Consider the following 24,003-nt stretch of genomic DNA (forward strand, 5'->3'; position numbering starts at 1 on the left):
CCCCTGTCTTGGAGCTTAGAGGATACACCTGGAATAAACAAAGTTGAAAAATAAGGAAACAACAACAACAACAACAAAACAATTTTAAAGAGAGAAATTACATGTTTCTGAGCTTCACTGCGGGTTAAAATTCTAGCCATGGGAAATGATAATTGAGTAGACATTAATGTGCAAATTGCTGTCTAAATAATTCTTGTTGGCAATGGTATTTAATTATAATTTTTGAAGAAGAAAAATACTTAAAGAGATGGTCAGGTTAATAGGGTGCTAATTCCATAAGGCAAGCATTTTAGACTGTTAATGGGAAAGTTGTCACATTAGAGGCTAATTTCTTTTAGGCAAAAATCAATAGACAATTTGGAGGCTAAAGCGAAAGTGCTTTGTATGTTGTAATGAATGATGTTCTTGTAAGAGACTAGCTCTATTACCGAATTAGAAGTAGAAAGCTTGGAGGAGGGAGATTTTATATTTTCTTCCCATGTTCCACCTCTATATTTTCCTCTTCTTACACCAGCTCTTCCAAGAAGGGAAAAGTGACCAGTTTGACTGGTCAGAGACTAAGGCCTCTATAGGGCTACCCTTGGCCAGTGGCAGGATGGGGCCACAGAGTGTCAGAAAAAGGTTTTACTTCCTGGATTCCCCTTCCCCATCAAGGTTACCTGTGTGGGTCTTGTCCCTTGGGGCTGGGTCAGCTGAGGTGTCCCCAGTGAGATACAGGTAGTTTAGGGGTTTGGTGCCCCTGGGGTCCCAGCTATCTCTTTCCACTGTGCCCTGCCTCCAGCCAAGGTTTCTGCCTCCTCCTGCTACCCATGCAAATATGATTTAGTATAAGGTCACAAGACTTAAAAACAGGAAAGAAGCAAGAGGTTTTATGCCTCAGTCTCAAATTTCATTCTTTAATTCAGTATTTACCAGGGAGCCCTGTACTACCATTGTGTGTGTGTGTGTGTGTGTGTGTGTGTGTGCAAGAGAGAGAGAAGGGAGAAAGAGAGGAGATGGAATGAAGATGGGCTGTCTGTTCTACCTTCCGTGAGTGATACATTAATATATTTTTTCTATTGTTCTGCATGTTAATATCTTTGCAAAGGAAAAAAGAAAATCTTTACAGAGAATAGAACAAGTAGGGACATCAGTCAAGAAAACCTACTTTGAGTCTCTAACCCTCCACCTTGTTCTCCAACTCCAAGTCTGGCTCTCTCTCTATATATCTGTGTAAGGTTGCCAATTAAAATGTAAGACACCTATTTCAATTCAAAATTCAGATTAACAATTACTTTCTTAATGTAAGCATATTCCAAACATTGCATGTTACATGCACTATAATTTGGTTTATCTGAATTTCAAATTTAACTGCTTCATGTTTTTATTTGCTGAATCTTGCAATCCTGTATTTATGCTCTGCCTTTCTCCAGAAGCAGTCAGTTTAATATCTAAGAACAAGGACTCTGGAACCAAACAAAACTGGGTTTGAATCTCTGTTCTGTCACTTGTTAGCTGTGAGACCTTGGGGGATATATCACCTAAGTCACTTCAGTTTTCTCACCTGAAAAACAAGGATAACAATGGTGCTCATTTGATGGGGTTGTTGTTGAAGTTAAATAAGTTGATGTGTGTAAGGTGCTGAGAAAAATGCCTGGTACATAAGAAATGTTCAATAATACTTGTAGTGAGAGGCCAATATGGAATGGCAAGAAAGATATTGGTTCACTCAATGGCAACATTAGGTGCATATTTTATGCTCCAAATTGTAGATATAGTAGATCTGTGTTTATAAACCCTTAGGCTTCTCCGCATAGATTTGTACCATGTCTTCACACTGTTTCCACTGGGGCCTACAAACTGATGAATCTCTCGACTCTTCTTTCCTGAGAGGAGGACACTAAAATGCTCTGGCAGTAACAGTCTTAAATCCTCTTATAAATATGGATAAAAAGTAGCAGGAAAGTTTCTATCCAGAAATACTTAGATCCTTTTTCTTTTTTAGAAAATGAAATATGTGACTGAATTTATGATGAAATAGATGGATAAATGCAACACTAATGTTTGCAAAGTATAAATGAAGGAACATAGAAAATAAAATTTTACTATTTTATTCATTCTTTTTATTACTATAGAAGCTATTAAAGTTTCTGGAAGGACTCATACCAAACTATTAGTAAAAGTTGCATCTTTGATACAACATGGGTGGGACAATTCACTTTTGTTTTCTTTGTGTGAGTGTTTTTTTCCTTTACAAACAAATTTTTATTTTCCTTTACAAACAAAATTTTACAAATTTTATATCCTACTTGTGCAGTGAAAATATTTTTTAAAAATAATAAAAGCAAGATAAGCAATATCAGCTGATGTGAGTTTATCTCAAAGAACACCCTCTCATTCTCTATTCTAACTCCCAGTGGAGACAATATGGGCAGATTTTTATATAACATTATTAAAATTTTTCTGTGCTTCAACAAGTATATAGGTGAAATAGCATTTGATAACCCCAGTGAGATTCTACTCCACAGAACTGTTGAGCAACTTGCTTTTGTCATTTATCTTAGCATGGAAACTTTTCTATATCAATATGTACAAATCTCTCTTAGTCTTATTAATCACAAAATTTTCTTTTTTAGTGTAAATAAAACAAACTTTAACTGGTATTTAACAAATGATTATAGAAATACCAGTTTAGAAAAGGTTAAGTCTTTAGAATATGCATTTAGCTAAGCTTATATATAATTTTAGTGGTTTATATTGCTCCTCACAGATAAATAAAAATTAAAGCATAACATACAATGGGGCTTCCCTTGTGGCTCAGCTGGTAAAGAATCCTTTTGCAATGCAGGAGACCTGGTTTTGATCCCTGGGTTGGGAAGATCCCTTGGAGAAGGGAAAGCCTACCCACTCCAGTATTCTGGCCTGGAGAATTCCATGGACTATACAGTCCTTGGGGTCACAAGTGATTGTAGAAATACCAGTCTAGAAAAAGTTAGCTCTTTAGAATATACAGTCATTTATCTGAGCTTATATGTAATTTTAGTGGTTTATATTGCTCCTCACAGATAAATAAAAATAAAAACATAACATAAAATAACTTACAGGATGCAGCAAAAGCAGCATTCAGAGATAAATTTATAGCTATAAATGTCGATGCTAAATCAAAGAGCTCTAATCAATAATGTAACATTCTACCTTAAGAGAAATGAATTGCATACCAAACATGAAATTGAACCAATAAAAACTCCCAACAAACAAACATTTATAGAAGCATTAACATCTGTCCTTCTCAAAATATTCCAAAAAGTTGAAGAGGAAGGAATGATTCTGAACTTATTGTAGAAGGCCAACCTCTCCCTGGTATCAAACTCAGACAAAGATAACACAAGAAAAGAAAATTACAGGCCAACATCACTAATGAACAGAGATGCAAAAAATCCCAACAAAATATTAGCAAATCAATTTAACAATACATTTAAAGTGTTATACACCATGATAAAGTGGGATTTATCCCAGGGATGCAAGGATGATTCAATATCTACAAATCAATCAATGTGATACATGACATTGACAAATTGAAGAATAAAAATCACATGATTATATCAATACATGCAGAAAAATCTTTAGAAAATTTCAACCTCAATTCATGACAACAACCTTTCAGAAAGTGGGCATAGAGTAAACATGTTCACCATAATAAAGGCCATATATGACAAACCCATAGCTAACATCATGCATGCATGCTAAGTCACTTCAGTTGTGGCTGACTCTTTGTGACTCCATGAACTGTAGCCTGCCAGGTTCCTCTGTCCATGGGATTCTTCAGGCAAGAATACTGGAGTGGATTGCCATGCCCTCTTCTAGGGGGTCTGGAGTGGGTTGCCATGCCTTTCTCTAGGGAATCTGGAGTGGGTTGCCATGCCCTCCTCTAGAGGATCTTGCAAACCCTCTCAATTAACAAAAAATGACCCATACTCCCTAAGGCGATCTACAGACTTAATGCAATTCCTATCAAAATACTAAGGGCATTTTTTCACAGAACTAAAACAAATAATTCTAAAACATGAATGGACACACAAAGGACCCTGAAGAGCCAAAGTAAATTTGAGGAAAAAGATCAGAGCCAGGAGTATCATGTACCCTGACTTCAGATTGTACAACAAGGGTACAATAGTCAAAATAGTATAATACTGGCACAAAACAGGGATAAAGATCAATGGAACACAATACAGTCCAGAAATAAACCCTTGTGGTCTATTGACGCAGACTCCTGCGGTCAATTAATCTATGATAAAGAAGGCAGGAATACACAATGGGGAAAAACAGTATCTTCAAGGAGTGGTGCTGGGAAAACTGAACAGCTACATGTAAAAGAATGAAACTAGAACTTTTCTCACTTCATATACAAAAATAAACTCAAAAATGGATTAAAGACCTAAATGTAAGACAAGAAACCATTAAACTCCTAGAAGAAAATGTAGGCAGAAACCACTGACAAAAGGAAAAGACAACCTACTGAATGGAAGAAAATATTTGAAAATGATATAATTGATAAAGAGTTAATATCTAAAATATATAAACAGCTCATACAATCTAACTAAAAAGTGAAAACAACCCAATTAAAAAATGTGCAGAAAATATGAATAGACATTTCCTCAAAGAATATACAGATGGCCAACGGCATATGAAAAGATGCTTAACATTACTAATTATCAGAGATTTGCAAATCAAAGCCACAATGACATATCCCCTCACTTCTGTCAGAATAGCTATCATCAAAAAGACAACAAATAACAAATGTTGGTGAGAATATGGAGAAAAGGGAACACTTGTATACTGTTGATGGGAGTGTAAATTGATTCAGCAACTATGTAAAACAGTATAGAGATTCCTCAAAAAACTAAAAGTAGAAGTAACATGTAATCCAGCAATTCAACTCCTGGGTGTGTGTGTGTGTGTGTGTGTGTGTATCAACATGGATGGACCTGGAAGGTATAAAGTTTAGTGAAATGATTCACACAGAAAAAAGACAAATATGTTATTCCATATATTTCACTTACATGAGGAATCTAAAAATTAAAACAAAGGGATGGATATAAGAAGACAGAAACAGACTCACAGATATAGAGAACAAACTAGTTGGGAGAGCGGATGGGAGAGGGGTGAGTTAAGGGCAGGGGATTAAGAGGCATAAATACTATCTTGTCAGTTGCTCTACTTTGTCTAACTCTTTGTGACCTCATGGACTGTAGCCTGCCAGGCTCCTTTGTCCATGGAATTCTCTAGGCAAGAAGAATTCTGGCATGCGTAGCATTCCCTTCTCCAGGTAATTTTCTCAACCCAGGAATTGAACCCTGGTCTCCTGCATTGCAGGCAGATTCTTTACCGTCTGAGCCACCAGGGAAGCCCAACAAAATACTATACATAACATAACTGTAAGGATATATTGTAGAGTGCAAGGTATATAGCCATATTTTATAATAACTTTAAATGGAATATAACCTGCAAAAATATTAAATCACTATGTTGTACACTTGAAACTAATATGATACTGTAACTCAGATATATAATAATAAAAATAATATATAAAACATCTCCAAAATAAATATGTGGAAGTAATTAATATTATAAGAAAATTGAAAGCACTAAAACAGCATTTAAAATTAAAAATATTGTATTTCTATATACTAAAAATGAACAATCCAAAAATAAAATTAAGAATTCTACTTATAATACATTTATTATTATAATATATGCATATATATAATCCATATAATAATATATGTAGTAATATATGTAATCCATATAATTACAATTCCATTTATAATAACACCAAAAAGAATAAAATGTTTAAGAATGAACATAACAGAAGAGTGTATACTAATAGACATAATCTTCTAAGAGATTAATTATAGCTTTTATATTTAGGTTTTTGGTCCATTTTGAGTTAATTTTTATATACGTGAGGAAGAGGTCCAACTTCACACTTTCTCATATGGATAGAGTTGTCTCAGCATTCTTTGTTGAAAAGACTGGGGTTTTCTTTTTCCCATTGAATGGTCTTCACAACATAACAAAAGTTCAAGATTTGTGCACTGAAAATGATAAAATATCAATGTAAGGAGTTAAAGACCTACATAAATACAAAGACATCCATGTTCATAAATGGAAAGATATAATATTGTTAAAATAACGATATGCTCCAAATTTATCTACAGATTCAAAATTTCAAGTCTTTTTTTCAGAAATGGATAAACTGATCCTAAAATTCATGTAGAAATTAAAGAGCCAAAACCTTTTCAAAAGAGTGAAACAAAGTTCTTTCTAACTTTAAAATATACTAAAAGCTACAGTAATTCAAAGAGTGTGGCACTGGGAAAAGTCTAGACATACAGATCAGAAGAAGAAAACAGAGTTCAGACATAAACCCATACACTTAAGGCCAATTGTAAGAGCTATAATTAATCTCTTAGAAGAAATCACAGGTGTAAATTCTGTGAGCTTGGATTAGGCAAAAGTGTATTAGATATGACACAAAGCATCTGCAACAAATAAATAAATAAACTGGACCTCATCAAAATCAGACTTTAATGTCAAAGAGGGCTTCCCTGGTGGCTCAGATGGTAAAGAACCAACTGCAATGCAGGAGACCTGCGTTTGATCCCTGGGTTGGGAAGATGCCCTGGCGGAGGGCCTGGCAACCAACTCCAGTATAGACAACATACTAATGGGGGAAATTATTTTCATACATATCTGATTAAAGTCTGTCACTCATAATACTTAAAGAACTCTTCCAATTCAACAATAAGAAAACAAATACCACAATTAAAGAAGATATAAATGATTTAAATAGACATTTCCCCCTACAAGATGTATAAATGATCAGTAAGTACATGAACTGGTTCCAAATCAGGAAAGGAGTATGTCAAGGCTGTATGTTGTCACCCTGCTTAATTAACATATATGCAGTGTACATCATGAGAAATGCTGGGCTGGTTGAAGCACAAACTGGAATCAAGATTGCTGGTTATATCAATAACCTCAGATATGCAGATGACACCACCTTTCTGGCAGAAAGAGAAGAAAAACTAAAGAGCCTCTTGATGAAAGTGAAAGAGGAGAGTGAAAAAGTTGGCTTAAAGCTCAACATTCAGAAAACTAAGATCATGGCATCTGGTCCCATCACTTCATGGCAAATCGATGGGGAAACAGTGGAAACATTGTTTTGGGGCTCGAAAATCACTGCAGATGGTGATTTCAGCCATGAAATTAAAAGAAATTTGCTCCTTGGAAGAAAAGCTATGAGCAATCTAGACGGCATTTTAAAAAGCAGAGACATTACTTTTCCAACAAAGGTCCATCTAGTCAAAGCTATGGTTTTTCCAGTAGTCATGTATGGATGTGAGAGTTGGACTATAAAGAAAGCTGAGCACTGAAGAATTGATGCTTCTGAACTGTGGCATTGGAGAAGACTCTTGAAAGTCCCTTGGACTGCAAGGAGAGCCAAACAGTTAATCCTAAAGGAAATCAGTCCTGAATATTCATTGGAAGGACTGATGTTGAAGCTGAAACTCCAATACTTTGGCCACCTGATGCAAAGCTCTGACTCATTGGAAAAGCCCCTGATGCTGGGAAAGATTGAAGGTGGGAGGAAAAAGGGATGACAGAGGATGAGATGGTTCGATGGTGTCACCAACTGGATGGACATGAGTTTGGGCAAGCTCTGGGAGTTGGTGATGGACAGGGAAGCCTGGCGTTCTGTAGTCCATGGTTTCAAAAAGAGTCAGACACGACTGAGCAACTGAACTGAAGTACATGAGAAGATGCTGAAGATCATTAGTCATCAGAAAAACGCAAGTCAGAAACCACAATGAGGTATCACTTCAAACTCACTAGGATGGGTGTAACAGTGATTTTTAACAAAATGGAAATCGCAAATATTGATGAGGATGTGCAGCAACTACACTCTCATACACTGTTGGTGAGAATGTAAAATGGTGCAAGTGTTTTGAAAAATAGTTCCTCAAAAACTTAGTTACCATATGACCTAGCAATTCCACTCCTAGCTATATATCCCCCCCAAAATTGAGACTGATGTTCACACAAAAACTTCTACATGAACATTCATAGTATTATTCATGACAGCTGAAAAAATGGAAACAACCAAAATATTCCTCAATGATGAGTGGATAATCAAATTTGGTGTATCCATACCATGGAACGGTATTCAGCAAAAAAGTGAACAATAAAGTACTGATACATGCTACAACATGGTTGAGCTTTGTAAACGTGTTAAATGAAAGAAGTCGGACACAAAACATCATGTATTGTATGATTCCTTTTGTATCGAAGGTCTGAAGGAGAAAAATCTATGCAGACATAAAATAGATTAGTGGTTATCAGGAGTTGAAAGGATCGGGAAATGGAGAGTGACTGCTAAGGGGCACAGGGTGTCTTGTGGGTGATGTAAGTGTTTTGGGATTAGACAGTGATGAAGATTGCACAAATTTGTGAGTATACTCAAAATCACTGAGCGGAATAGTTTCAAATCATGATTATCATGATTAAAAGTATTTTTATCAATTTAACGTATTTTAAAGATTTACCTCCACATATAGTCAACTGATTCTTATGTCTGTGCCCACTCATTTAACAACTATTGGTCAAGTTTCATCCATGTGTCTGACACTAACGTTCCTCTGTGATGGGTGAAACAGCACGGTCTCTACCTTCACGATCTGTTTAGAGAGGAATGGGCCCTGGTGGAGGTGGAAATCTGTATGAGGGATATGGATATTAGACAGCATTCAAAGAGAAAAATTTGGGCAGGTAATTTTGGTGGGAGGAGATCTCTGGCCTTGGACTTGAACTCTTGTCAGCTGGATGATGTTTATCTAGTTATCTGTATCTCTAGGATTCTGACTGGATGATGGTTATCTAGTTATTTAAAAATATGCCCATCTGAATGCAGAGTTCCAAAGAATAGCATGGAGAGATAAGAAAGCCTTCCTAAGTGAACAATGCAAAAAAAAAAAAAAAAAAAAAAAAAAAAAAACAGAGGAAAACAATAGAATGGGAAAGACTAGAGATCTCTTCAAGAAAATTAGAGATACCAAGGGAACATTTCATGCAAAAATGGGTGCAATAAAGGGCAGAAATGGTATGGACCTAACAGAAGCAGAAGAGGTTAAGAAGAGATGGCAAGAATACACAGAACTATACAGAAAAGATCTTCATGGCCCAGATAATCACGATGATGTGATCACTCACCTAGAGCCAGACATCCTGGAGTCTGAAGTCAAGCGGGCCTTAGGAAGCATCACTTTTAAGAAAGCAAGTGAAGGTGATGGAATTCGAGCTGAGCTATTTTGAATCCTAAAAGATGCTATTGTTAAATTGCTGCACTCAATATGCCAGCAAATTTGGAAAACTCAGCAGTGGCCAAAGGACTGGAAAAGGTCAGTTTCCATTGCAATCCCAAAGAATGTTCTACTGCACAATTGCCCTCATTTCACATGCTAGCAAAGCTATGCTCAAAATTCTCCAAGCTAGGCTTCAACAGTGCATGAACTGAGAACTTCCAGATGTTCAAGCTAGATTTAGAAAAGACAGAGGAACAAGAGATCAAATTGCCAACATCCACTGGATCATAGAAAAAGCAAGAGAATTCCAGGAAAACATTTGCTTCTTGACTACACTAAAGCCTTTGTGTGGATCAAAACAAACTGTGGAAAATTCTTAAAGAGATGGGAATACCAGATCACCTTGCCTTCCCCTGTATGCAGGTCAAGAAGCAACAATTAGAGCTGGACATGGAACAACAGATTGGTTCCAAATTGGGAAAGGAGTATGTCAAGGTTGTATACTTAATTTATGTGCAGAGTACATCATGAGAAATGCCAGGCTAGATGAAGCACAAGCTGGAATCAAGATTGCTGGAAGAAATATCAATAACCTCAGATATGCAGATGACACCACTCTTATGGCAGAAAGTGAAGAAGAACTAAAGAGCCTCTTGCTGCAGGTGAAAGAGGAGAGTGAAAAAGCTGGCTTAAAATTCAACATTCAAAAAATGAAGATCATGGCATCTGGCCCCATCACTTCATGGCAAATAGATGGGGAAACAATGGAAACAGTGACAAACTTTATTTTCTTGGGCTCCAAAATCACTGTAGATGGTGACTTCAGCCATGAAATTAAAAGATGCTTGCTTCTTGGAAGAAAAGCTATGACAAAGCTAGATAGTGTATTAAAGATCAGAGTCATTACTTTGCCAACAAAGGTCTGTCTAGTCAAAGCTATGATTTTCCCAGTAGTTGTGTATGGATGTGAGAGTTGGACCATAAAGAAGGCTGAGAGCTGAAGAACTGATACTTTTGAACAGTGTTGTTGGAGAAGACTCTTGAGAGTCCCTTGGGTTGCAAGGAGATCCAACCAGTAAATCCTAAAGGAAATCAGCCCTGCATATTCATTGGAAGGACTGATGCTAATGCTGAAACTCCAATACTTTGGCCACCTGGTGTCAAGAACTAACTCATTAGAAAAGACACTGATTCTGGGAAAGATTGAAGACAGGAGGAGAAGGGGATGATAGATGAGAAGTTGGTTGGATGGCATCACCGATTCAATGGACATGAGTTTGAGGAGACTCTGGGAGATGGTGAAGGACAGGGAATCCTGGCGTTCTGCAGTCCATGGGGTTGCAAAGAGTCGGATTCACCTGAGCAACTGAACGGCAGTTATTTAGTATCTGTAGGTCTCTGTTGCTTGGTTCTGTCTCCCTTCCATTCTTGTCTCCAATTTGTGCTTTTTATCCCTAGGCTTCTCCTTGAGAGGACATCTGGGGATTCTTCAGTACTATGCCTGTTGTACTCACAATGTCCAATTCATCCAATTTAAAGACAGGAAGCTCATAGAGAAAACTGGATTATAAAGCAGCAAGGTCAAGCATAATCAGAATGCCCCCCTTTTTTGTGTGATTCTCATGATATTTCAGATTCTCAGGAGAATGAGTTCGTCTTCCTTAGGTCAGGGGCCATTTTTATAGCCAGGGCACACATCTTGGGTAACAAATCACTAAGACCTATAACCATATTCAGTAGTGGCTACTGAGTACTTCAAAGGAATGGAGTCAATGAACAAAGGCGGAGGCGAGACACAAACTCTAATGCCCCTTTGTGGCCCTCCAACTACACTCGCCATGCTAGCCTCACAGAATCTCATGCATAATTCCTTCTTTCCACTCCTAATACAGCTTGCTTATGAAATCCTGAGAGCAGCATCCAAACCAGCATCCTCCCCCAGCACCCCTTGTGGATTAAATGGCATAATGGATGTGAAAGCCCTTTGCAAATTGCAAAGTAGTTTACAAATGTGAGTTATCACATATTATGGGACACTGCTGCCTGCAGAGAGCGGGGCTGAGCTGGGCAGAAAGGCCTAGGGACCCAGCCAAGCTTCCTTTGGCAGGGTTTTTGGATTTCAATGGGGAAAGAAAATGTTTCTTTGGGTTGTTAGCTTGTAATAGCTGGCCTCCCTACTGATTAAATAAACAGCTTCCTAAACATGATTTCAGCTAGAATTACACTGTGCTCCAGGCCTCAAACTGAGTGAAAATGAAATAGGGAAGGCCAAGAGACCTCATTGACCAGAGGGATAGGTAGGCAGGAATTCTATTTATTACCTCTTCCATTCCCCATTAGCCCTTCCCTTCTCCAGGGGCTTCCCTGGTGGCTCAGCTGGTGAAGGATCCACCTGCAATGTGGGAGACCTGGGTTTGATCCCTGGGTTGGGAAGATCCCCTGGAGAAGGGAATGGCTACCCACTCCAGTATTCTGGTCTGGAGAATTCCATGTACAGTCCATGGGTTTGCAAAGAGTCGGACACCACTGAGCGACTTTCACTTTCTTCACTTTCTCCAGGGGTGAATCCTTACAGGACTGGAGACATCTGCTTCATTTCGGTGATTGGCTCAGAGATGGTAGAAACCCAGCTTAAGCCAATCAGGTCAGAGTTGTTTATTTTTTTTAAGTTGTTTGAAACAAATTTATTTTCAAAATAATGCACAAGAGCATAGGTTGAGGCTGTCCTTGGGAGGCCTCCCTCCCTTCCTCTGCCGCCACCTCCCCACCTCTTTGAATGCCAGGGAGAACACAGTTGAAGGAAACATTCAATCACAAACAATGACCAGCTCAAAGACAAAAGGTTTGGCCCAAAACAACTCAACATAATTAATCCAATTACTGTGAAGAGCAGTCACTGAGTAGGATTAAGATATTGTAGACGGGTGGCTCTTCAGTGCACCAGGGGGCCCCGCTTGAGGGAGATGAGGACAGAACACAGGCAGGAGATGTCTTTGGCCTGCTTGCTGGACTTGGGGTTAAGGTCACACAGCCGGGCCACCGGTTCCCACTCAGTGCCTGGGGACAACTCCTCAATGTCATGTGCAAAGACTTCTGCTGCTGCCTTGCTGTTGGCGTTTGTCTTCTGGAGCTGCCAACCTGCCTCACATGCCACTCGTCCAGCTCCTTGATTGTTTTTTCTTTCCACTCTGCTTCCTGCTTCCAAGAATTGGCATCAAGGGCTTCCAAGCATTCCATTTGCTCTTCCCTCCCTTTACGGGATACTTTCAGGCTCTGAGTGCAATAGATCCACTTGTGAATAGCTGTGTAACTGTCTGTCGGGCCAGTAGTCTCTTGGCAGTATTCGCCATTCATCACTCCATCATCAGTATCTGTACCAGCCCCCTTCCCCCTCCTCCCCCGCCCTGGGTCCGGCGGTGCCGCCGTCCAGGATGGTGAAGACCTCGTTGTTCTCGATGCCTGCAATCTCACTCTCCTGTTATGCCAAGAAGGCTGCAGCAGGGTCCTCTTCACTGGCCCCTCGGATCCCCGGGGTGGGACCATCAGAGGGGGTGCTGAACAGATCTTACTCTGCCATGACAGGAGGTTCAATGGCATCAACTTTTCAGAGACACACCAACCGACCAGCACCAAATACCAGTTCAGTTCAGTTCAGTCGCTCAGTCGTGTCTGACTCTTTGCGACCCCGTGGACTGCAGCACGCCAGGCTTCCCTGTCCATCACCAACTCCCAGAGTGTGCTCAAACTCATGTCCATCAAGTCAGTGATGCCATCCAGCCATCTCATCCTGTGTCGTCCCCTTCTCCTCCCACCTTCAATCTTTCCCAGCATCAGGGTCTTTTACAATGAGCCAGTTCTTCCCAACAGGTGGCCAAAGTATTGGCACTTCAGCTTCAGCATCAGTCCTTCCAATGAATATTCAGGACTGATCTCCTTTAGGACTGACTGGATGGATCTCCTTGCAGTCCAAGGGGTTTGCAAGAGCCTTCTCCAACACCACAGTTCAAAAGCATCAATTCTTCGGCACTCAACCTTCTTTATAGTCCAACTCTCACATCCACACTTGACTATGGAAAAACCATAGCTCTGACTAGACGGACCTTTGAAGGCAAAGTAATGTCTCTGCTTTTTAGTAGACTCACCAACTGACCAGCAGACCCCAAGTCCGGCAGTGGCCACTGTGCTTGCGCCTGCTCTCAGAGACAGGCTGGAGGAGGGAGCAGGACCAAGTTTTGTCTTGGCAACACTGGTTGTTTCAGGCCTAATCAAGTTAGTATAATCAGAGTGAAGCCTGGTATTTTGGTTTAATAACTGAGGAGAAGTAAAAATCCCTCTTTTCCTGTGGACAGTTTTGGGTATGCATGTAAAGTCTGGAACTCTCCAGCTATTTTGCATTGTACTCTCTTTTTAAAAATGTTATCAATCAAAGGAGGGACACAAATGAAATGATGTCACCTTTGAAATATGCTTGTAGTCCCTCTCTCGATGGAGATCAGATCCTTTGAAGAGACTTTGAACAGATGACGTAGTTTCCCTGTGTAGTTACATATTACAGTCCATTCAAAAACTCTAATGTAGTGTCTGATTCAAAATTATCTCCCACTTTCAATTTATGCCAGGCCTGTGACTTGAGGACCTCAAGATGAGGATCAGGGGATAGTCTGTTTTTTTATTTGTCTTTTGCCGCTATGTGGGGTTGAGGAAGTGCAAGCAGTCTGCCCCTGGGACATCCCATTCTTTTTATCTTTGTATCTAATCTTCCTGAGACTGGGATAGGGACCAGGAATGATTGAAGAAGGAAGAAGAGTTCATGTTTCACAGTTTCCCACCTGATCATGATGAGGGAGGCCACCAGGGTACCATTATTTGGTCTGTTTTATCCTGTTGGCTACTGGGGTCCTCTGCTGACATGCTAGGGCTGCTGTGTATGGTGGGGTGATTTTCTTAGCAGAGTTTAGTATTGCTTAGGTCCTTTTATCTCTGAAGAATTAAATAATCAAAAGCAAATAATTATGGTATAGCCACTATGGAAAGCACTATGGAAGTTCTTCAAAAACTCAAAAACATTTGATCAAGGCAACCTGCCTTTGGGTATATTAGAAATACCATCTTGAAGATATCTTGGTACCACCATGCTCATTGCAATGTTATTCACAATAGCCAAGATATGGAGACAATCTAAGTGTACATCCACAGATGAACAGATAAAGAAAATATAACACACACAGGGATATTACTCAGCCACAAAAAGAAGGAAATGCCACCATTTGCAACAAGGTTGTACCTTGAGAGCATTATGCTATGTAAAAAAAGTCAGACAGAGAAGAACATAGAATGTATGATCTTACTTTTAAGCAGAATCTTTAAAAAATGAATTCCTAGAAACAGAAAACAGATTGGTATTTGGCAAGGGCAGAGGGTGAAAGATGTGGTAAATGAGTGAAGGGAGCCAAAAAGTACAAACTTCAAGCTACGAGATAAATAAGTTCTGGGGATATAATATACACCGTGGTGACTACAGTTAACAATACTCTATTGTAGATTTGAAAATGGCTAAGAGAGTAGATCTTTAAAGTTCTCATCACAAGAAAAAAAATCTATGTGAGATAATGAATGTTAGTTAACCTTATTGTGGTAATCATATCAAAATATGTACATTTATCAAATGATTACATTGTATACTTTAAACTTACACAATATTATATATCAATTATATCTCCATAAAACTGGAGAGAAAGTAAATAATTAATGCATAAGATGAGAATTTAGAAGAATATTCATATAACCATGAGTTGGATAAAGACTTTCCAAGCATTACAGCAAAATCAAAAATCATGGAGGAAAAGATTAATAGACCTGGTGACATAAAAGTTTAACATTGTAATTTATTAAACAATACCATGATCAAAATTAAAATCAAAGTGCACAGATGGAGGTGGGGCAGGGGTCTGCACCATACATAACAGATACAGAACTAATATCCTCAGTGTTCAAAATCCTCTTACCAATCAATAAGAAATCAATAAATAGTCAAGTCTGGTTTGAAAAGGAAGCAAGCCACAAAAGTAAAAACCCAACAATGAATAAGTGAAAAATATATTCAGCTTCACTAGTCATCAAAGAAAAACAACACTCCACAATTAAATACTGGGGTAGAAATTTTGCATCAAGTGTTTTTCCTCAAATGGCTAGCTGGCTGCCCTAACACTATTGATTAATTTATGTATTGCCTCACTCAGGTGAAAGGGCTCGTTGTCAAAGAGTGTTTTAATATTGTTTATTTATCTGATTTTGGCTGTGCTGGGTCTTTGTTGCTGTGTGGGTTTTGATGGTGCATGGACTTCTCATTGAGGTGCTTCTTTTGCTGCAGAGCGTGGGCTGTAGGGCACATGGGATTCGTTGTTATGGAACTTGGGCTCAGCAATTATGTGGTTCTCGGGCTCTGGAACACAGTGTCAATAGTTGTGGTGGCTTTTGCCGCGTGGCATATGGGATCTTCCTGGATGGGGGATTGAACCCATGTCTCCTGCATTGTCATGAGGCTTCTTTACCACTGACTCACCAGGGAAACCCTGTCATACAGTGTTTTAATTGATCTCTTCACAGAAGGGCTGCCCTTTGCCAGAAATAGGAAAGAGACATGGGTTCTAGGAGGGATTCACCTTTACAAATATGTAGCCTGGAGTGTGTAACAGAGCCTGATATGTTCTGGGAAGAGCTGGAGGTTTTGTGAGGCTGCAGTGGAGACCACGTGATGGGAGCTGGAAGAATGGCAGGTAAGCCTGGAAGTGTATTATGGGGCCACCTATTGGATTCTTGAAGGCCATGCTTTCGTTTCTTGGCTTTGTCTCTAGGAAGGGGAAGGTCATGAGAGGTCTTTGGACAATGAGGTTGCTGTTCCCAGCAACAAAAGTGGGAGGACTTCTGAAGAATTGCCATGTAAGAGTCCATTTGCAACACCAATCAAAGCATTCCTTTTCTAAGCAAATCAAACGTATCTTCCTCCTTCCTCCTCCATTAGCTCCACCCCTTGTGGAGCAGAGCCTAGATCAGCAAGACTGGAGAGGGATGGATGCATAGAGCAGGCAGGAGAAAGGGTACCTAAGTTGTTATTCTCCCTATAAGTAGCTAGCCTGCCAGAGAAGAGGGAAAAATTATGATCCATGCACTGGACTAAACATTTAAACCACTGTAATCAGGTTGTTTGGGTAATCAGATTGATTGAAGGAATTTTATTATCTAAGAATGACCAGAAAAAATCTTGGAGCCCATCCTGAATTTCTTCCAGGGGAAGGAAGAGAACTCACCTTAAAAGATAGATTTAAAGGGATGCCACCAATAAAACTAAATTTGCATGTTGCTGTTATCCTCTGGATCAAGGAGAGGGTGGGATGTATGGAGAGAGTAACGCGGAAACTTATATTACCATATGTAAAATAGATAGCCACTGGGAATTTGCATACGACTCAGGGGGCCCAAACAGGGGCTCTGTAACAACACAGAGGGTGGGATGGGGCGGGAAACGGGAGGGAGGTTCTAGAGGGGGTGGACATACGTATACCTATGGCTGATTCAAGCTGATGTTTGGCAGAAACCAACACAAGTCTGTAAAGCATTTATCCCTCAATTAAAAAATAAATACATTTTTTAAAATAAAAAAGGGACACCACCAATAAAACTATACTTGCATGCTGCTGTTATCCTCTGAATCAAGCTTGTTTCATAAATTGGAGGCTATTATTAACAGCAAGCTTGTGTCTGCTCTGGCCAAGTGATTCACATTTGTGATCTCCTCTAATCCTCAGCATACCCTGTGAAATGTGCATTTGTAGCCTCATTTTGCAGATAAGCATTCAGAGGTTCAGAGAAGTTAAGCACCATGCCCAGCTAGCATTTTCCAGATATAGGATTTAAATTCAGATCATATTGACTGTACTTTTGACATTGTCCTCTCATCAAATTGGCCCTACCTCATTGCATGGCTGGAGGGGGATGCACTCCTTGTAACGGGACAGAGAATGATGAAGCCTCAAGTGCTCGCGGTCTTTCATCTTCCCCTGCCGCTAGAGAGAGCGGTGGGACCCTGCCTTCTCTCATCTTTGCCTCCTGATTTAACTTCTATCATTCATGGTCAGAGTAGGGACAGGAACACAGAATATGGATGGGGAGGAAGAGACACAAGGGAGACAGAATAGAGAGGAAGGGGCAGAGGGTGGTGCTTTTTGGAGAAACTGGGAGCTGGAAGCTGGGGAGTGGGCTGCAGAATGTGGGAACAGAGAGGGACCTTTGAAAGATGCTGCTGCACATGCCCCGGAGAAACACGTTTAAAGGACTTGGGTTATAATCAGAATGGCTTTAGGTTGTTGGACTGTGTCTGTGAGACTGAAACCCTGCTTAGAGACAGGACACATGGGTCACAGCTTCACAAACATTTCATCAGCAAGAAATAAGACCATGTGGGAAAATAATCATGTCTCTTTGCAGCTGAACCGAAATAGACACCATAGTAATAACTTTAACTTAGATGCTTTCTTTTATTCCTCATGCAAAGGTGAGATAAATGACTTTATACTCATTTTGTTAAATAATTAATGAAGTGTTAGCTGTTCAGTCATGAGTGACTAAGGGGTGGGGACAAAACCATTGGTGGCTTTTCTGCAATGTCATAGGGAGATTTCTTCATACACAATAATTGGGCTTCCCTAGTGGCTCAGACAGGAAAGAGTTTGCCTGCAATGCAGGAGACTCAGGTTTGATCCCTGGGTTGGTTGGGAAGATCCCCAGAAGAAGGGAATGCCTACCCACTCCAGTATTCTTGCCTGGGAAATCCCATGGACAGAGGAGCCTGGTGGACTACTGTCCATGGAGTTGCAAAGAGTAGGACACAACTGAGTGACTTTCACTTTCGATGTTGATAATAACCGCTGCTGTTTACTGGGCCCTTTGAGTGCACTTTGTATACTGCATCCTTCTTGGCGCAGCACGTGTATTATCTCATTCAACAGACCCTGAAACTTTCTAAACGAGACATTGCTCGTCTTCCTTCTGTGCTGATGAGAACACTGAGATTCCAAGATATACTCATTAAGTGCATGAGTTTCCTGGGGGTGGGGCAACCAAGGACCACAGATTGGTGGCTTACCAATAGAAATGTATCGTCTCATGGTTCTGGAGGTTAGAAGTTTGAAATCAGGGCTGTTTCTTTCTGAGAGCTGTGACAGAGAATCTTCTCCCTCCTTCTCACCTAGCTCCTAGTCACCTCTGGATTCCCTTGGTTATAGATAACTTTCACTCTGTCTTCACGTGATCTTCCCTGTGTACCTATCTGTGTCCAAATTCCCCCTTTTTATGATGCCAGCCATATTGGATTAGCACCTTTCCTCAAACCTTATCTTGATCTGAACTTGACTGTCTGCAAAAGATGCTATTTCTAAATAAGCTCATACGCTTAGGTAATGGGGTTAGGACTTTATCTTTTTTGGAGGAAAGAGGGGACACCATAAAAGTAAATAACCTGCTTGTGGCACCAGAATAACACGTTATAGTGAAAATGAACAGCACTGGATTCAAAGTGTGGTTCCCACAACGTATCAGCTGTGTGACCTTTTGTCCATGACTTCATCTATGTATTTCTGCCTCATCTGTTGAATGAGAATAATAAGATTTATTTATAGGATTGTTGCCAGAATCAAGTAAGACAAATAGTGTAAAGTGACAAGCACAAAGCTAATGTCTAATAGTTCTATTATTCTAAGCTCTGTATTTCCATTTGAAAATCTCTAGGCTGTCATGTGCCACAGCCTCCTTCCTTTAAGGAGGAGTCAAGGAAGAAGAGAAGGATCAGCCAACCAACTCCGGAAAAAACCACTCCATGTAAATTTAACCTCAGCCACTGATTCTCTTGCAAAAGAGAATTTTCCAAAGGGCTGAAATTGCAAAACTAGTTTCCATATTAACTTATGAAATGAAATGAGAACTTAGGAGTGCTGAGAGGGTGACTTAACAATAACCATGAAGTGTATGAGAGGTAATTTTATGCAGGCAGGAAGCCAAACCTTTTCCACTTTTACTGGGGATAAGATAGAGCAAAACGGGCTCATCTTTTTGCAGTGGAAATTTAAATAATACAGGCCTTGCTTATAGGGTGATAGCAGGCTTGGCCTTGGGCGACCCCGGGAGTGAAATGAAATTGGTTATTCATGTCATTTCACCTTTCCCTTCAGCTATTGTCAAAACCCCACTTTTCTCAAGCTTCCCGCTAGCATTGCCAACTTCAAGCAGAGTGAAATAGACCATCCCTTCCAATTAGCATTCATTCAGCCATGTGTTCACAAATATATACTGAATACCCACTGTGTTGGGGTAGGCTAGCTGTGCCACCAAACAGTTCCAAAATCTCAGTGGCCTCATCCAATACAAATTTACTTCTTTTTCAATGAATGTCCAACATGAATTATCCCCTGATGAAACTGCTCCTCAAGGCAGTTCTCCAGGTAGCAAATTCAAGGACCCCAAATCCTTCCATCCTTTAGGCCCTCAGAATATCTCATGAAGACAGAAGATGAGAAAGCAGAAAGGATTGTGTTTGAGAGGGTCTAGTGGACCAGGCCTGAAGGTGGTGACATCCCTTTTGACCACATCCTGTTGGTCAGAACTCAATCACATGACCTCACCTAACTGCAAAGGAGGCTGGGAAATGTAGTTTTCCTAAGAAAAAAGAGAAAAAGGTAAAATGCTAGCCAGTTTCTGTGGCACATGCATTTTGGGAAATAGTTGCTGTCTCAGGTCTATTTCTTGTTGTCCTTTGTACACTTGTTTAACAAATGTTCATTTATAGACATGCTGAGCCAAGTCACGTGGTGGGGACTGATTCATATCAGCTGAGCCCTGTTACTGACTTATCACATTATACTGCATTTGCTTTTCCACACTTATGCAGAGGTCACCTTAGGTGTCATAAATATTCCACTGTATTTGCAGTAGATGCTTCCCCTTATCCTTTCGATGTGCATCTTGCAGCTGCCTAAAGGCTTTCTCTTGTTACTGGGTCTCAGGAAATGAAACCCTCTAGGATTAGCCCTCATCCAAAGCATGATAGGAGTTGGGGTGTAATACCTTAGCCTGCCTGTCTTGGGGCAGGGTCTGAGCTGTGTCCGTCTGGCCTCCTGGAGCTTCCCTGACTTGACAAGTGCTAGCTGGCTCCACAATACACTCTGATTGCCTGCTCTCCTGTTCTAGTCTCCCTTTTTTACTGCCATACCAGTATTTCCCTTAACCTTCCAAATTACTGACTCGTACCCAAATCCTTAACCCAGGGCCTGCATCTGCGGGAACCAAAACTAAGATGCTGTCTTTGCACTCATGGTGTTTGCTCCTTCAGTGGGGGGACTCTTTTATTAATCCTTGTTTGTCTAGAGCATAGAGTAGCTGATCATTTGTTCTTCTAAAAAGCACGGTAAGTAGCTGGCCTGAACCAGGTCTTGTGTTTGGTGATGGTGACGGAAGGAATCACTGGGTGGAAAAAGTTGTGCTGCTTCTGCAGGTGACAAGTTTAGGTTCTGGCATGTTGACCTTGAAGTGCTGGTGAGAGCTAGTCTCAGAGCTCCTTGGTATGGATGCTTGATACACATCCACTGCCTCCTTTTTAAAAAAATTTCCTCCTGCATTTCTTGCAAGACTCTCAAACCTTGAAAATCTAGAAGTAGAGCTACCACAAAATCCTTGCAATCCTGTTCCTGGGCATATATCTAGAGGAAATAATTTGAATAGATATGTGCGCTCTAATGTTCATAGCAGCACTATTTACAATAGCCAAGACTTGAAAGCAACCTAAGTGTCCAATATGGAAGCAACCTAAGAGGAATGGATAAAGATGATGTGGCACATATATACAATGGAATAATACTTAGCCATAAAAAGGAGGAGATAATGTCATTTACATTAACACAGATGCAACTAGAGATTATCATACTGAGTGAAGTCAGGCAGAGAAAGAAAAATATTATATATATCACATATAGGTGGAATCTGAAAAAAGGATACACATGAACTTATTTACAAAACAGAAATAGACTGACAAACATAGGAAATAAACTTATGGTTACCATAGGGGAGATGCAGAGAGGGATAAATTAAGAAAAAAACGTGAGAATTTCAGACCTCAATTCTTAATCTTGCTCCCTCACCTCCTTCAGTCTTAATTCAGAAAGAACCTTCTCAGCAAGGCCCGCACTGATGACCATTTTTAAAGTCATCACTCTCCCCTCAAAATTCCCTGTTTCCCTTCCCTGAGAAGCACTTATCACCATCCAACTATAGATTTAACTTCAGTTTACTCTTTGGTCTACCTTTTGCCTCTAGAATTTAAGATTCACAAAAGCAGGTACCTCCACAAGGGCTGCTTCATTCACTAGCATCTCCACATTGTCAGTCCCATGAACAGCTCTCAAACATTCACTTGTTAAACGACTGAATGAATTTGCTGAATACTTCAAAGTAAACAGTTTTAGTGAACAACTAGAAAAATGAGGCTGGAGCCTGGAAGAGAGATGCCAGCTAAAGACTGACAGTGCTATATATGTGGAAATGAAAATTGGAACATGGGCAGTGATAAGAGTCCCTGCAAAAGAGAGGGGTTAAATAAGTTCATTTGTATCTTTTTTTTTTTTTTTAGATTTCACACAGAAGGGATGTCATATGATATTTGTCTTTCTCTGTGTGACTTACCTCACTCAGTATGACAATCTTTAAGTCCATTCATATTGCTGCAAATGGCATTATTTCCTTCTTCTTTATGGCTGAGTAACAGACTCACAGACGTAGAAAACAAACTTATGGTTATCAAAGGAGAAAGGTGGAAGGGGAGAGATAAATTAGGAACTTGGGAGTAACATTCACACACTGCTGTATATAAAACAGATACCCAACCAGAACCTACTCTATAGCACAGGGAACTACAGTCAGTATTTTGTAATAACCTACATAGGAAAAGAATCTGATAAAGAAGCTGGTAAAGGATCTGATAGATAACATTCATATATATATATGTATATACACACATTCTTATACATATTTGTATACATATATATATATATATACATTCTTATACATACATATATATATATACACACACACACACAAATATATATATAACTGAATCACTTTGCTATACACCTGAAAATAACACAACATTGTAAATCAACTATACTTCAGTAAAAATTACATTGAAAAAAGAAGACAGAGGGTAGAAGAAAGAAAGGTGGTATTAAGGATGAATCTCAGGAAGTTCCTGTAGGGGGTCAGATGGGGTGGGAGAGAAGAGCAGAGGGAGGAGCTAGTCAAGAACTGAATGGTTCTGGAAAAGGGGATGGCCAGGATCTAGGCAGAATCTGCAAATTGAAGAGAAATATACACATGCTCAAGATTTTCATCAGTTTTTTTTTTTTTTCATTTCCCTCTAATTAGTCAACAACTTTTGTCCATGCCATTCTTTTACAATTAGACATTCTACCGAAACATTTTATCTTTGTTCTTTTTAATGATGAGATCTCTAGAAATATTTATTTGATACACAATTTGTTTAAAAAGTTAAACTCCTTAAAAATTATCTCTCATCTAGCAACATAACAGAACTAGTATTTAAACTTAAATGCATTCCTCTTTTCTACAGTGGGAATGTGTATCCAACGTGCGCTTGCCTGACGATCTGCTTGTGAATTTCCACTCAGCCATTATGCAATCTTTTTTATTTTTTCTTTTCTAAAAATGAGCCCATGTTTCTGAAAAAAGCTGCAATAGTCATCTTCAGCAATTATAAAAATTTCCCGGGATTAAGACATTCATTTCTACATCTGGCAAGGAGAAAACAGCAGGAAGTCACATGTGCTTTGATGGCGGGGACACCACAGTCTTTTGGTATAACCACAGATTTTGGACTTTCGTTTTTGTCTTAGTGGCATGTGATCTGTATGGGCAAGCTTGAGTATTTGGCTGGCTAGATGGGGTGCTAAGGAATGGAGCTTCCAGAACAGTGGCTGTTAAACAAAGACATGGTTCTTTGACTTCAGAATATATTACATAATATTTCAGAACTTTTTTTCAAGTAATTTTAGAATTTGAGAACAGGGAAAAATTCTTAATGTTCTCCAGCCCCTTCATTTGGGTTAATTGATTTATTTTTAGACTTGGTTTAGCAAGATAGTTAAAAGCTTTCAGTGTAGTTGAAGACAGACGTGGGCACTAATCTTTGCTCCGCAAGTGACTAATTGCAACTCTTAGGCAAGCCATTCAAGCTCTGAGTTTTCTGATCTATAAAATGGGAATATTGAAAACACTGAGGATGTAAGGTTATTACAAGGATTAAGTAGGTAACAGAGTGCCCAGGACACAGTGTGAATTTGGAAAAGCTCAACTATTATTGTTGGAAATAATCTGTTTTTGGAGCAGTCAGCACTTGTTTTTAAATGTAGTGATAAGATAAACAGCCAGTCCAGGTTGGATGCATGAGACAATTGCTCAGGGCTGGTGCACTGGGAAGACCCAGAGGGATGGGACGGGGAGGGAGGTGGGAGGGGGTTCAGGATGGGGAACACATGTACACCCATGGCTGATTCATGTCAATGTATGGCAAAAACCACTACAGTATTGTAAAGTAATTAGCCTC

General features: G+C 39.7%; 1 pseudogene; it reads right to left on the reverse strand.

Annotated features, from left to right (window-relative positions):
- Positions 1 to 12,273: 12,273 nt before the first annotated feature.
- On the reverse strand, positions 12,274 to 12,918 carry LOC133067456 (clathrin light chain A-like; annotated as a pseudogene).
- Positions 12,919 to 24,003: the final 11,085 nt, after the last annotated feature.

Source organism: Dama dama, chromosome 12 (assembly GCF_033118175.1).
Source record: "Dama dama isolate Ldn47 chromosome 12, ASM3311817v1, whole genome shotgun sequence".
Lineage (NCBI taxonomy): Eukaryota > Metazoa > Chordata > Mammalia > Artiodactyla > Cervidae > Dama > Dama dama.